Source organism: Jaculus jaculus, chromosome 7, assembly GCF_020740685.1.
Source record: "Jaculus jaculus isolate mJacJac1 chromosome 7, mJacJac1.mat.Y.cur, whole genome shotgun sequence".
In the NCBI taxonomy this organism is placed as follows: Eukaryota; Metazoa; Chordata; class Mammalia; order Rodentia; family Dipodidae; genus Jaculus; species Jaculus jaculus.
Window position 1 is genome coordinate 72,555,535 of NC_059108.1, and position 15,367 is coordinate 72,570,901.

Here is a 15,367-nt window from a genome sequence, read left to right on the forward strand (position 1 = left end):
CTATTGGCTCCTGGAAACTGAACAACACACTTTTAAACAATAAATGGGTAGTTGACAAAAGAAAAAATGAAATTGCACAATTTCTGGAAGTGAATGACAATGAGAACACATTGTATCATTGGGACACAATGAAGGTGGTCCTCAGGGGAAAATTCATAGCAAACTTCATAACAAAGACAGAAAGATCCCAAATCAATCACCTAACCATCCACTTAAAGGCACTGGAAAATCAAGAAAAATTCAGGCCAAAAAGCTCCAGATGGAATGAAATAATTAAGACTGGCAGAAACTAACAAATTGGAAACTAAGAAAACAATTTTAAAAATTGATGAAACAAAGAGTTGGTTCTTTGAAAAAATAAACAAGATAACAAATCCCTGGCCAATTATATCAAGTGAAAAAAAGAGATACTTCAAATTAACAAAATATATGAAATGAGAGATCACAACAGACATAAGTGAAATTGGAAGAATCATCAGGACTTATTTCAAAAACCTCTACACCACAAAACTGGATTATGTGGAGGAAATAGATGAATTCCTAGACATGTACTGACTACCAAATCTAAACTCAGAGCAGATTAATCTCCTAAACAAACATATCACACCTATCAAGATTGAAAAGGTAATTCAAAACCTCCCCCAAAAGGAGTCCAGGACCAGATGGCTTCTCAACTGAATTCTATCAAACCTTCATGGAAGAACTGAAACCATTTTTTTCTCAAACTGTGCCATATAATCAGAGAACAGGGAAAGTTCCCCAATTCCTTCTATGAAGCTAGTATCACCCTAGTACCAAAACCAACCAGAGATGCCACATGAAAAGAAAATGGTAGACCTATTTCCCTGATGAACTTAGAAGCAAAGATCCTGAACCATATCCTCACAGACCAAATCCAACAACACCTCAAAAGCATTATTCACCTTGATCAAGTAGGCTTCATCCCAGGAATGCAGGGATGGCTCAACACATGGAAGTCTGTCAATGTAATACACCACATGAATAAGCTTAAACACTAAAACCACATGATCATTTCGATAGATGCAGAAATGGTCTTTGACAAAACCCAACATCACTTCATTATACAAACATTGGAAAGAATTGGCATGGATTGTTTATATCTCAACATAATAAAGGCTCCTAAAGCCAAAATAACACCTAAAGGAGAGAGACTGAAGGAATTCCCATTGAGAGCAGGAAAAAGACAGCGGTGTCCATTCACACATCTGCTCTTCAATATAGTAATGGAAGTACTATCTCAAACAAAAAGTCAGGAAAAGGAAATAAAAAGGATACAAATTGAAAAGGAGGAAGTTAACTTAGCTCTATTGGCAGATGACATGATTCTGTACATAAGAGATGCAAGGGTAAGATGACAGTGGCCGCGGAGTGTGATGTGATAATAGCAGCGACTGAGCCAGAACTGCTGGAGGACAAAGGAACCAAGAGGGAAGCAGAATCCTTCAAGGAACAAGGAAATGCATACTATGCCAAGAAAGACTACAATGAAGCTTATAACTATTACACAAAAGCCATAGAGATGTGTCCTAAAAATGCTAGTTATTATAGTAATTGAGCAGCCACATTAATAATGCTTGGAAGATTCCATGAAGCTCTTGGAGATGCACAGCAATCAATGAGATTGGATGACAGTTTTTTTTTTAATACTTTTTGTTCATTTTTTATTTATTTATTTGAGAGCGACAGACACAGAGAGAAAGACAGATAGAGGGAGAGAGAGAGAATGGGTGCGCCAGGGCTTCCAGCCTCTGCAAACGAACTCCAGACGCGTGCACCCCCTTGTGCATCTTGCTAATGTGGGACCTGGGGAACCCAGCCTCGAACTGGGGTCCATAGGCTTCACAGGCGAGCACTTAACCACTAAGTCATCTCTCCAGCCCTGGATGACAGTTTTGTCCAGAGACATCTTCAAGAAGGCAAGTGCCACCTCTCACTAGGGAATGCCATGGCAGCACATCGCAGTTTCCAGAGAGCCCTAGAACTGGATCACAAAAACGCCCCAGGTACAACAGGAGTTCAAGAATGCTAATGCAGCCATGGAATATGAGAAGATAGCAGAAACTGACTTTGAGAAGTGAGATTTTTGGAAGGTTGTTTTCTGCATGGACCGTGCCCTAGAATTTGCCCCTGCCTGCCATCGCTTCAAAATCCTCAAAGCAGAGTGTTTAGCAATGCTGGGTCGATATCCAGAAGCACAGTCTGTGGCTAGTGACATTTTACGAATGGATTCCACCAATGCCGATGCTCTGTATGTACGCGGTCTCTGCCTTTACTATGAAGATTGTATTGAGAAGGTGGTTCAGTTTTTTGTGCAGGCTCTCAGGATGGCTCCTGACCATGAGAAGGCCTGTGTTGCTTGCAGAAATGCCAAAGCCCTTAAAGCAAAGAAAGAAGATGGAAATAAAGCATTTAAGGAAGGCAATAACAAGCTAGCATATGAACTGTACACAGAAGCCCTGGGGATAGACACCAGCAATATAAACACAAATGCTAAACTCTACTGTAATCAGGGTACGGTTAATTCCAAGCTTAGGAAACTAGATGATGTAATAGAAGACTGCACACATGCAGTGAAGCTTGATGACACTTACATAAAAGCCTACTTGAGAAGAGCTCAGTGTTACATGGACACAGAGCAGTATGAAGAAGCAGTGCATGACTATGAGAAAGTGTATCAGACGGAGAAAACAAAAGAACACAAACAGCGCCTAAAAAAATGTGTCGCACCCACCTCGCCAGCAAGGAAGACGCCACAATCAGGATTCTTCTATACACACTTTATTGGGGACTGCCAAGCTGCTAGATGCGAAGACCTCGAACCAGGAAAGGCCACGGGTTATATAGGGTTCTTGACTGCATGTCCACTAATGATTGGTTACCAAAGGATATGTGACTGCCAGTGATTAGTTACTCCCTGTGTTGCAGTCCGGGTCGCATTGCTGTTAGAAATCACCTAACCAAGAGCAGCTTCTGGGAAAAAGAGGTTTATTTGGCTTACAGGCTCGAGGGGAAGCTTCACGATGGCAGGGAAAAACGATGGCATGAGCAGAGGGTGGACATCACCCCCTGGCCAACATAAGATGGACCACAGCAACAGGAGGGTGTGCCAAACACTGGCAAGGGGAAACTGGCTATAAAGCCCATAAGCCCACCCCCAATGATACACTCCCTCCAGGAGGCATTAATTCCCAAATATCCATCAGCTGGGAACCTAGCATTCAGAACACCTAGGTTTATGGGGGACACCTGAATCAAACCACCACACCCTGGATACCTCATTAGCATCTGCCCACATCAGGTCACTTGCGTAAGCGAACATGCACACTGTGCTTATTTACTTCAACTGTGACCAAGAAGAAACCAGAAACCGGCGCCATCTTGTAATGGCGTCTGCATGGCTCCTTACATCTCCCCCTTTTTTATTATCTAGACACCAAGAGACCAAATCACTGATCTAGCCTTTCCCACTTCTGGCAACAGGTGATCAAGGTTATAAGGCCTTGGAAAACTCACAACTCACCTTATCCCGTGCAATGAGTTATTCCTCAGGGATGTGCAAAGGCTGAGTGTGAAATAAAACTAGAAGTCTTATGCCTAACCTGGTGCAATGAGAACAAGCTCTCAGGGTGCAAAGGCCACAAGACAGCTTAACAGAGGAGAGAAATGTACAGGTCAAGCAATTGTAAAATTATGCACAGGAACATCAGGCAATTACCAAAGAGGCCCAGGGTAAACACCAATCCTCGGCTTCAGCTCATTATTGTTTCAGAGTTATCAACCAAGCATTAGGTGAATGTCCTGTTTCCAGTGCAGCAAATACTTGCACTAGCATGGCATTGTCTCTGAGTCTTTGACTTTGCATCTTACAGAAACACCAAAGACATCCGACTGTAGCAGCGATCATCAACAGCATCATGGAACCCATTCCAGCCCATTCCTTCAAATAGAGGGTAGCTTTCTGTATCCAGTCCAATAATCCTGTAGCCAAAGACAAGTCCACTCATGTTGAATTCACATGGGTAATAGCAAGTCGAAGTTCTCGTACAGATTGATCAAATTCAGTAGTCCAGTTAGTAAGCAAATAATGTGATAGCTGGCATGACAGATTTGCAGCATAAGTGAAATTATGATATTGAACAGAGGTTATACACAATCCAGACATTTTCCATTCACATCCCAATTGTGCCAATTGCCATAAAGTATCAACTTGTTCTTGCACTAAATCAATTCTTTGATTAACAATCATTAACCCTCCTCTTAATTGCGCATTAATAGAAGTCATGCATTACAGGTAGAGGTTTTGGGAATACTGAGAGTATTCCCCAACGGGGTTCTGTCCATATCCCCGGCAGGTTGAACAGAGGTAATATCATCAGCACAGCAATCACGATCTTCATCCTTTTCAGGACTCTCTTTGACCACTTGAGTCAGTCTGGCAGGAACCCAAATGGGATTATCTTGATCCTGTGGAAAAATACAAACAGCTCCCCTGGATCTTATTAAAACTGGATCCAGGCCCTTCCATTGATTAGATATAACATCTTTCCATTTTATTTTTTCTGAAACTGGTGATGGTGGCAGACAATGCCTGTCTGCTGCTGACCTACCCATCACGTCCAAATTCAAAAAATTAAGTGTAAAAAGAGCTAGGGAAATAGTTCCTTTAGGTCCCAACGTCGTGGGGCCTATTCCCCCTTTTTGTTTAGATAAATATGTCTTGAGTGTACCATGAACATGTTCCACAATTCCTTGTGCTTGTGGGTTATAAGGTAGTCCTGTCTTGTGTTCTACACCTAAGCGTTGACAAAATTGCTGAAAAGTCTTTGAAGTATAGGTCGGACCATTGTCTGTTTTAAGACTGTAGGGTTTTCCCCAAGCAGCCCAGGCCTCCAAGCAATGAGTGATGACATGGGACACCTTTTCCCCAGCAAGGGCCGTGGCATGTATAATACCAGAGTAAGTATCCACAGAGACATGAACATATTTCATTTTTCCAAAAGCAGGAATATGAGTTACATCCATTTGCCACAAATGTAAGGGGCGCAAGCCTCGAGGATTAACGCCCAGACAAGGAGTATGTCTGAACTCTGCACAATTAGGACATTGGAGTACAATATTTCTAGCTTCAGCTCTAGTTAGCTGAAATTTATATCTTAAGGTTTGAGCAGGAACATGATACAGTTTATGAAAATCTACAGCAGCTTCGTACCTGTTTGCAACCCAAAAAAGGTGTTTTGTGGCGACATCAGCCAAATCATTAGCTCTAGCCATAGGGCCAGGCAACAGAGTGTGAGCTCGAATATGTTGTATAAAAAAAGGGATGACACCTATTTCTGATAGAATTTTGAATATCATGAAAGATATGTGCTACTTTACTTTTAGCATTAATAGGTCCAGCAACTTCTAATTGTTTAACAGCATTTACAACATAATGGGAGTCTGAGATAATATTAATAGGTCTTGAAAATTGTCGCAACACCAAAGCAACTACTGCACATTCTACCAATTGCGGGGAAGTTAAATTAAATTGTAATTGTACTGGCACAGCTCCCCAGACCTGTCTTTGATCCATCAGTATAAATGCCTATAGCTCCTAAAAGAGGTTGAGAACTAGTAATCCTAGGGAAAATTATTTCTTGAGTGAGAGCAAACTGTAATAGTGGATGTTTAGGATAATGGTTATCTATTTCTCCAGAAAAGGTGCATCTTAAAATGGCCCACATATCAATAGTGGCACAGAGAGTTTGAACTTGAAATGTAGTATAGGGAACAATGATTGTTTCAGGAAATTTGGCAAAATGTGTGATGGCTAGTTGAAGTCCTTTTAAAGCAAGCTCTGCAACTAACGTAGGATAATGTCTAATAACTTTTCCTGGAGAGGAATGAGAATGGACCCATAACAGAGGTCCATCCTGCCACAAAACAGCAGTGGGTAACAAGGATGATTGTATTATACACAGCGAAAAAGGTTGATCTTCCGTTATTCTAATTAACTGAGAACTTTGTATAGTCTTTTCTATTTTTTCTAATACCTTAATAGCTTCAGGGTTAAGATTACAAGGAGAAGTAATATGAGCTTCTCCTTCTAAAACAAAGGTTTTAACTCAGATGTGGAAATCCTCAAAAAAGGTCTAAGCCAATTAATGTCTCCTAGTAATTTTTGAAAATCATTTAAAGTTTTTAAATGATCTCTATGGATTGTGACCTTTTGAGGGGTAATTTTATCAGGATATATTTTTGTACCTAAGAAACTACCTATTGCTCCTTCTTGTACCTTTTCAGGAGCAATTATTAAACCTTTTAATTTTAAAGATTCATTTAATCTCGAATAAGCTACTTTTAGGTCCTCTCCAGATTGCCCACATAATAAAATATCATCCATGTAATGGCAAATTTTTAATTTTGGAAATTGTTGTCTTATTGGCTTAATGGCATGAGAAACAAACAATTGACACATAGTTGGGCTATTGGCCATGCCTTGTGGCAGGACCTTCCACTGATATCTAGCATCAGGTTCCTCATGATTGACAGATGGTAAAGTAAAGGCAAATCTTTGTCTATCACTCTGATGCAAAGGGATGGAGAAAAAACAGTCTTTAATATCCACTATAATAAGTTCCCAATGTTTTGGCAGAACTGACAATAAGGGCAGACCTTTTTGCATAGGTCCCATACGTCCTAACTGACTCTGCAAGATCCTTTAACTGTTTAGGTCCTATGGGCTCATGATATCGGCCCTGAGCTGGATCGTCAAACACTGGAAATATTTGTTGAATTTTTCTTATTTCTTTTGGCTTACAGAAAGAAGTTCCCTCTATGTATCTCGGCACTTCCCTATTTGTTAAGGGTGGGGCAGAAGGCACAACAGGCGGGTCAGGGTGATATCTCTCAGCCTGATACTTGGCAGCTTCCTCCTCTAACACAGCCTCATCATACAAGTCCAACTCCCCTTCGCTGTCTGAGGATTTAAAAGATCTTATAGAAGAAGTCTCAGAACTTGATGAGCTTGCCACATGTAAATGTTTGAATTCACTTAATAAAGGATATAAATTATTACCTTCTAAATCTTTAAGCTTAGTTTCCTTTTTACCACTAACCTTCATTACATTTTGTTCTTTCCTTTTATTCTGTTTTCCTTTTTGTTCCCTTTTTTCTGTTTCTGACATACTGTCCTGATGTTCCGCTAAAGTCCTCTGGCCCTCTTTCACTTTAATGAGCACACAGGGCAAGAAGAAAATCACAACAATAGGATCAACCCCCCAGGGCAGCATACCTCTCAGAAAAAAGTCCGGATCCGTCCGTCCCGTGTGTCAGTTCTGAATCCTCCTAAAAACAGGGATCTTTGCTGGTGCAAGATGTCTTTGTTCCCAGGTTTTGGCACCACTTGTTGCGCCCACCTCACCAGCAAGGAAGATGCCACAATCAGGATTCTTCTGTACACACTTTATTGGGGACTGCCAAGCTGCTAGATGTGAAGACCTCGAACCAGGAAAGGCCACAGGTTATATAGGGTTCTTGACTGCATGTCCACTAATGATTGGTTACCAAAGGATATGTGACCGCCAGTGACTGGTTACTCCCTGGACCCTCATTAGCATCTGCCCACACCAGGTCGCTTGCGTAAGTGAACATGCGCACTGTGCTTATTTACAACTGTGACCAAGAAGAAACCAGAAACCGGCGCCATCTTGTAATGGCGTCTGCACGGCTCCTTACAAAAATGCACAGCTAGAGCTGAAGAAGAGTAAGAGGAAAGACTACTACAAGATCCTCAGAGTGGACAGAAATGCCTCTGAGGACGAGATCAAGAAAGCGTACCGGAAACGGGCCTTGATGCACCACCCAGACCGGCACAGTGGAGCCAGTGCAGAGTCAGAAAGAGGAGGAGAAGAAGTTCAAGGAAGTAGGAGAGGCCTTTACTATCCTTTCTGATCCCAAGAAAAAGACACACTATGACAGCGGTCAGGACCTGGATGAAGAAGGCATGAATATGGGTGATTTTGATGCAAACAATATCTTCAAGGCATTCTTTGGTGGTCCTGGGGGCTTCAGTTTTGAAGCATCGAGTCCAGGAAATTTCTTTTTTCAATTTGGCTAATGAGGGACAATCACTCAGAACCCAGAAAATGCAGACTCTCTCAGTTTAATGTTGAATGTGGACACAGTTCACCTCCTCCAAGTTTCGTTTTCTCAGTTGGGTGCCCCGTGTTTGTGTGATTGGGGTGAAGGAGAGGGAGCCAGCACCCAAGATGGGGATAGGAGGGAGCCGGGAGGTGGTCAGGGAGGCAGCTTGTGAATTTTTGTTTTATTGTTTAACTTTATTAAAAAAGAATAAAATGTTTTGACCATTTCTGGCCCTTTGCTCTGGCAAAAAAAAAAAAAAAGAGATGCAAGAACCTCCATCTCAAAACTCTTAAAGGTGATTAACTCCTTCAGCAAAGTAGCAGGATATAAAGTCAATGCACAAAAATTAGTAGTCTTTATATATGCAAAAGACAAAGATACAGAAAAAATATAAGTGACATTGTCCCATTTTCAATAGCAACAACAACAACAACAACAACAATGACTTTGAGTAAAATTAACCAAGGATTTGAAAGACCTATACAATGAAAACATACAAACACTCAAAATGAAATTGAGAAGGACTTGAGAAAATGGAAAGACATCCCATGCTCCTGGATAGGCAGAGTTACCATTGTGAAAATGGCAATCTTACCAAAGGCAATATACAGACTTAATGCAATACCAATCAAAATCCCAACATTGTTCTACACAGAAATAGAAAAAAATTGATCTCAAAATTCATATGGAAAGGCAGAAGGCCTCCTATATCTAAGCATATCCTCAGAAAAAGAACCACCTCTGGAGGCATCACCATACCTGATCTAAAGCTATATTACAAAGCCATAGTAATAAAAACAGTATGGTACTGGCATAAAAACAGGACTATACACCAATGGAACAGAATTGAGGACCCAGACTTTGGGTCAAGTAACTAAAGCTACTTGATATTTGACAAAGTCCCTACTAATATAGGCTGGAAAAAAGACAGTAGCTTCAACAAATGGTGCTAGACAAACTGGATAACCATATGCAGGAAATTAAAACTTGATCCACACATCTCACCATGCACAAAAATCAGGTCCAAATGGATCAAAGACCTCAATATATGATCAGAAACTTGGCTACTACTGGAATAAAAAATAGGAGGAAATTTCCATGATATAGGAATGGGAAAAAACTTTCTGAACAAAACCTCAGTAGCTCAGGATCTTAAACAATCACTTAACCATTGGGATCTGATGAAGCTTAAAAGTTTCTTCACAGACAAACATAATAAGCAGAGCCAAGAGATTACCCACAGAATGGGAGAAAATATTTGCTAAATACCCAACTGACAGAGGCCTAATTTCTACAATCTACAAAGAACTCAAAAACCTAATCAATAAAAAGTCAAACAACCCATTCAAAAAATGGGGCAAAGAACTGGAGAGGCAGTTCTCAGAGGAAAAAATACAAATGGCAAACACACACTTGAGAAAATGTCCCTCATCCCTAATCACCTGGGAAATTCAAACTTAAATAACTATGAGATTCCTCCTTACCCCAGTAAGGATAGCAAATGTTAAAAAATCAAATGAAAATAAATGCTGGTGAGGATGTGGAGAAATAGGAACCTTCATCCACTGTTGGTGGGAATGTAAGATGGTACAACCACTTTGGAAAGCAATATGGAGACTCCTAAATATGTTGACTATAGAGTTTCCAAAGACCCAGTTATTCTCTTTGATTCCTTTGATTTCCTCTTTAAGTTCCTCTTTGACTCCTTTGATTTGTTCTCTGACTTCTTTGAACATATTTACAATCATTCTTTTGAAATCTTTTTCAGGCATTTCCTCTAACTCGTTCTCACTGGAGGTCATTTCTGATGTATTAATATTTTTAGGTGGGTTTATATCGTCTTGCTTTTTAGTGTTTCTTGTATTATAATGTATATATTTTTGCTTCTTGGATTAAGTTACTGCTTGGATTTTCTAGCTAGCTGGGTATTCTTAGCTGTATCAATTGATTTGATGTTATATATTTTCAGGGTAGGAGCTTAAGGTGTTAGATGTGGCTCTTAAGACTCTGAGAGTATCTACAAAGGTGCTCCTAGTTTGAGTTTCCCTGCTATGGGAGTAGTCAAGTAGGCTGAGTGGAATAAAACACAGGTAGATTCTAAAAGTTAACTAAACACTGTACCCATTCAGTCAAAAACAGCCCCAAGTATGCATGCCAGGGTAGTTATTATAACAACCAGATCCTCTATCAACACAGAGGTTAAGATTTCTGGTCTGTTGAGGGATCCCAGTCAGCTTGTGACCAAGTGAGAGCCTTCTCTGGAGCAAACCCAGTTACCTTGGATGATTTTGGTCTCAGTCAAGTTGCTGCCTGGGTCGTTGGGCTGCTGTTCTGATTTCTGGAGCTGTGCACTGGCTCTTCCTACGGGGCAAACCAAGCCTGGCATCTGTGGCCCTGCAGATCAGCACCCCCACTGCTGGAACTGCTGCTGCTTCTGGGTCTGCTGTTATTGCCACTCCTGGGTCCACCGCTGCTGACGCTCCTGGGTCTGCTGCTGCTGGGGCCACTGGTACCGGTTCTGGAGCTGCCGATGTTGATGCCGAACTCTGCTCCTGCTTGGGTCCCGCTGTCGGCTCAAGTTGGCATGGCCGGGTCCCAGGAAGCTGCTCTGTTCGCTGGAGCTGGGCTCAGGCGGTGGGGGAGGGGAGGGAGCCGCAGCTCCTCTGGTTCTCTCGCTGTTCCATGTGTTCTTCTACCTTGCGGTCTGCTCCTCCGCTGCTCACTGCCACTCTCCCTTCACGTTTTCCGAGTTGCGGAGTGCGCGGTGTGAGTGGAAGCTCCCGCACCTGGCTTTTCCTGCAGCTGGAGCCGAGTCTGGTGGCTTTCTGGTGCACCCTGCTGCCGCGGCGGTTGGCGGAGTTTCAGGGGCCGCTTTTGCCAGCCTGTGTGGGCTCTGGATGCTCTGGATCTCTCCTACTTCTCTGCTGCCGCTTCAGTTTCCTATACACCTCACTTTTTAGTAAAAGTGTGTATTTTGCTGAGGTTTTTTGGTCTTTTTTCCCCCCAGGCTGCTTTGGCATGGAACCTACGCTGCCATCTTAACTGGAAGTCAAGACCCAGTTATTCTCTTTCTAGGCATTTATCTTATAAGCTCCATGCCTCAGTTCAGAGAGATTTGCTCAATTATGTATATAGCTGCTCAATTCATAATAGCTAAGAGATGGAATCAACCCACATGTCCATCATTAGATGAATGGAAAACCAAGATGTGGTATACCTACATGATAGAATTCTACACAGCAGTAAGGAAAAATGACACAATGAAATTTGAAGAGAAATGGTCTAACCTAGAACTGATCATTCTCAGTGAACTTCCCAATACCCAATCACAGAAAGATAATTGTCACATAGACTCACTCATCTATGACTCATAACCTGAATCTACCTGAGATTCTGGCATACTTAATAATCATCTCTATGACCAGACAATAGGGTGAGTGACATGGGAGAGGATGGTAAGGATGGGGGACACAAAACTGGACCCAAATGGTAAATGGTACCATAAGATTCTACATCCTAAAAGACAGAATATGTGGTTGAACTTTCATCAGGTCCTTAGAGTGAACTCCTAAATCACATGGCCCTGGATAAGGTATGATGAAGACTGACCTTAATATTCTTCTGTTTTCTCTGTCTTCCTCTTCTATATTTTTCATATTACCTACATTTTTCTTCCTTCTTTTCTTTGGCACTGACCTTTAACTCCCAGTACCAACTTGTGGCTAACATCCACAATGAGCTGTTGATCAGCAAGATGTATGAGGTTCCTCATAAAAAGACAGATTTCTGTCAGAGTGCTTGTGGACCCACCACAGGTTAGTGTTAAGACTGTACTGCTAAATATACCATATGCTGATGGTATGGAACATAGGGCGACTTGCTTGGAACCTGGAAGAGAGTCAGTCCCCAGGCATTTAGCTTGTCTATTGCCAGAAGGTGCTACCTGAGCAACTGGGGAAAAATGACCAACATCTGTCCAAGCAACTTGTGGTCTAAGCTACTCAGCAGCAAACAAATGATTGGCATGCTCACACAAGTGCAATAGTGGCACACAGCCATGGTGGGAAACCAACTGCTCTTGTTTCGGCTAACTGATCTGCTCAGTGGAATGGAACCCATAGCTGGAGCTGTAAAACAAGTCAGAACCATATCCAAAAATAAGCCTGCTCTCCATTATCAAGTTCCCACCAATTGTGGGCTACAAGAGGGCCTACACCTATTAAATTCTCTCTAAAATAATAATGGTCATCGCATTTATCTGGTGCTAACTTTACTCTCCATTGGAGAATTTGCTTCTCTTTTTCAGATGGACGCAGATCCTAAGGACAGAATCAGCCCATAACATCTAAAAAGGGCCTCACTTGTAACTAATAGTAATTGGGGAAATAAACAAGTATGCTGCTTTCTTGGTGAACCTGATACCACCACAAGGGTGAAAGAGATAGACACAGAGGATACTCAACTACTACCAAACCAGATATCCAGAGACACAGAGGCTATGAAGACCTCATCACTGAAGCAGACCTAAAATGAAACCAACATGGCTCAGGGAAATTTTCAGAAGAGGGAGTGGAAAGAATTTTAGAGCCAGCCATGCGTGGTAGCACATGCCTTTAATCCCAGCACTCAGGAGGCAGAGGTAGGAGGATTGCTGTGAGTCCAAGCCAGCTTGAGACTACATAGTGAATTCCGGGTCTGCCTGGGCTAGTGTAGGACCCTACCTTGAAAGCAAAATATGAACAAAGAAAACAATAATATAAATGTTAGAGTCATAAGTTGGGTCATTACGCACAGCGACATTGTGTCTTACCCATAACTGATGGCCAACCCCACATTGCACAGTCCATATTCCTCAATGAGGAGGATCCCTGTGGAGGGGGGAGGGCAGAGATGAGGCTAATGGTACCAACATGACTGTATATGCTATGTACACAACTCGTAAAGAAAACAAAACTGGTTTCAACAAAACTCATAGTACCTGAATGATTTTCCCTTATTCTTTACTTTAAACGTTAATGATATTGTTACAGGATACATTCTCCTCAAATACAAATTCTTTTTGGTGTGAATTTAGATTCAAAAAAATTGTTTTCTGAAACTCTCTACAGCTCTGTTACTAAGCTAGTATCTTCCATGATGAATGACTCACAAGACAGAATATTTCCCCCTGACACTCATTGTATTCTTCATTTTACTTCCTCTTCTCTTTGCCATTGTGATTAATCAAATAGGGCTCAAGAAACTCTGGTTCCCCTTTATCATTAGGTAGATATTTCATACTAAAAACAAACCCCAAAACTTCATAGATAACTATGCTATATAGGTCAATTACATTTAAGACATAGCTGCAAAATAATCCATCCAACAAAAACAGAGCACACATTCTTCTCAGCAACCTATGTAACCTTATCAAAAATTTATGACATGATAGCTACAAAGCAAAAGCCAATAAACACAAAAGAATCAAAATAAGTCCTGTATCTTATGAGATAATAGTGAAACAAAACTATAAATCATCAATAAGAAAAAACTTGAAGACTGACAAATGAACTTTTGGATGCATGGGTCCCTAAAGAAATCGTCACAGACAACCTCAGGTTACTGGGATGAAACTTCCAGATTAGACATAGTTACAGAGGAAGAAATTTTTTGAAGCTTACAGATAGAGGGGACATTCTGTAATGGCAGAAGAATCTGGCCCACTTTCAGTTCCAGGCAGAGAAATCACCCCCATCACCATAAGTGAACACACTCTGGGAAGCCATAATTCCAGAACTCCAGCACTGTGCATGTCTTTTGGTGTCTGGGAACAGATATGACCCCAAACACACTTTGAGACTGAACCCTAGGACTTGCCACAATGGTGCCTTGCCCAGATAGGCCACTGGACATCTATGTTAAAATCTTGATTAAGCTCCTGTATCTACTGGGGTACATCAATTAAACTACTACAGAAATAAAGGAGAAAAATTAACAGTTCTTAGAGTCAAAGAAAAAGGATAACATGACTTGGTAGAACATGTCTGATAAAACTAAGACAGTCCTAAGAGGAAATTTCATAGTGCTTACAGGGGATTGGGGAACTACCTCAGTTGGTAAAATACTTGCCTTGTGAGCATGAGGATCTGAGTTTGATCTTCAGAACACACATAAAATACCAGGTGTAGTGATACTTCCTTGTAGCCTCTGCACTGGGAAGATAGAAACAAACAGATCCCTGGGGCTTATTGGTCAGCCAATCTACTGCAATTAATGAGCTGCAGGACAATAAGAGACTCTGTCCCCAAAAAGGTGGACAGCATTGATTGTATTTTGTATTTTGGCCTCCTCATGCATGGACACACACACACACACACACACACACACACACACACACACGAGTGAAAATATCAGAAAGATTTCAAATAATATGATTACTTCAAAATCTTAGAAAAATGAAAACAAGCCAAGCCCAAATGAAATATATTAGGGCAAAAATTGATGACATGGAAACTAATGGAACAATATATATTAAAAAATTGAACCACAAGTTAATTCTTTCAAAAGACAAATAAGGTTGAAAAACCTTCAGCTAAACTAATAGAAGAGAAAGAAAATAAAAGGATTAGAGATGGAAAATAGAATCTAGTGAAATCAAGGAAATAATTGTGTAATGTTTTGAAGATATACTCTACAAATTGGAAAGTATAGAAAAAAATGGATACATTCCTAAACACTCATGATCTGAAATGTAATGATGGAGGTATAAACAACTAAAGCTCTAAACAAGCAGAAGTTGAAGCAGTAATTAAAAGTCACTAAGACTGGATAGTTCATTGTTGTTCCAAAAGACCTTTAAAGGAGAACTAACATGAGTACTTTTCAAACTATTCCACTGAATAGAAAGGAAAGAAATACTACTAAATTCTACAAAGCTAGTACTACCCCATATTAAAACAATATAAGGATAACAGGGGGGAAAATGGTTGGCTAGGGGCAGTAATTTTATAGTTTTCACTGAAGGAGCAGCATGAAGGTTGGTCATGTCAATTAGTTTAAAATGAATAGACTGTTACCATCTGAATGTGTTCTTTACAGTGATGATATTTAGGAAATATAACCTTTGGGGCAGCAGTGAGATGTTGAGCACAGAATGCTCAAACATGGGATAAAAGAGGCCAAAGCAATTCACACTTTCCTTCCATGAAGTGAGAACCCAGAGAAAAGATATCAACTATGAACG

The 15,367-nt window shown here is 40.9% G+C and overlaps 1 pseudogene; it reads left to right on the plus strand.

The window, feature by feature from the left end:
* Positions 1-1,372: 1,372 nt before the first annotated feature.
* LOC101598595 lies at positions 1,373-8,145 on the plus strand (annotated as a pseudogene).
* Positions 8,146-15,367: the final 7,222 nt, after the last annotated feature.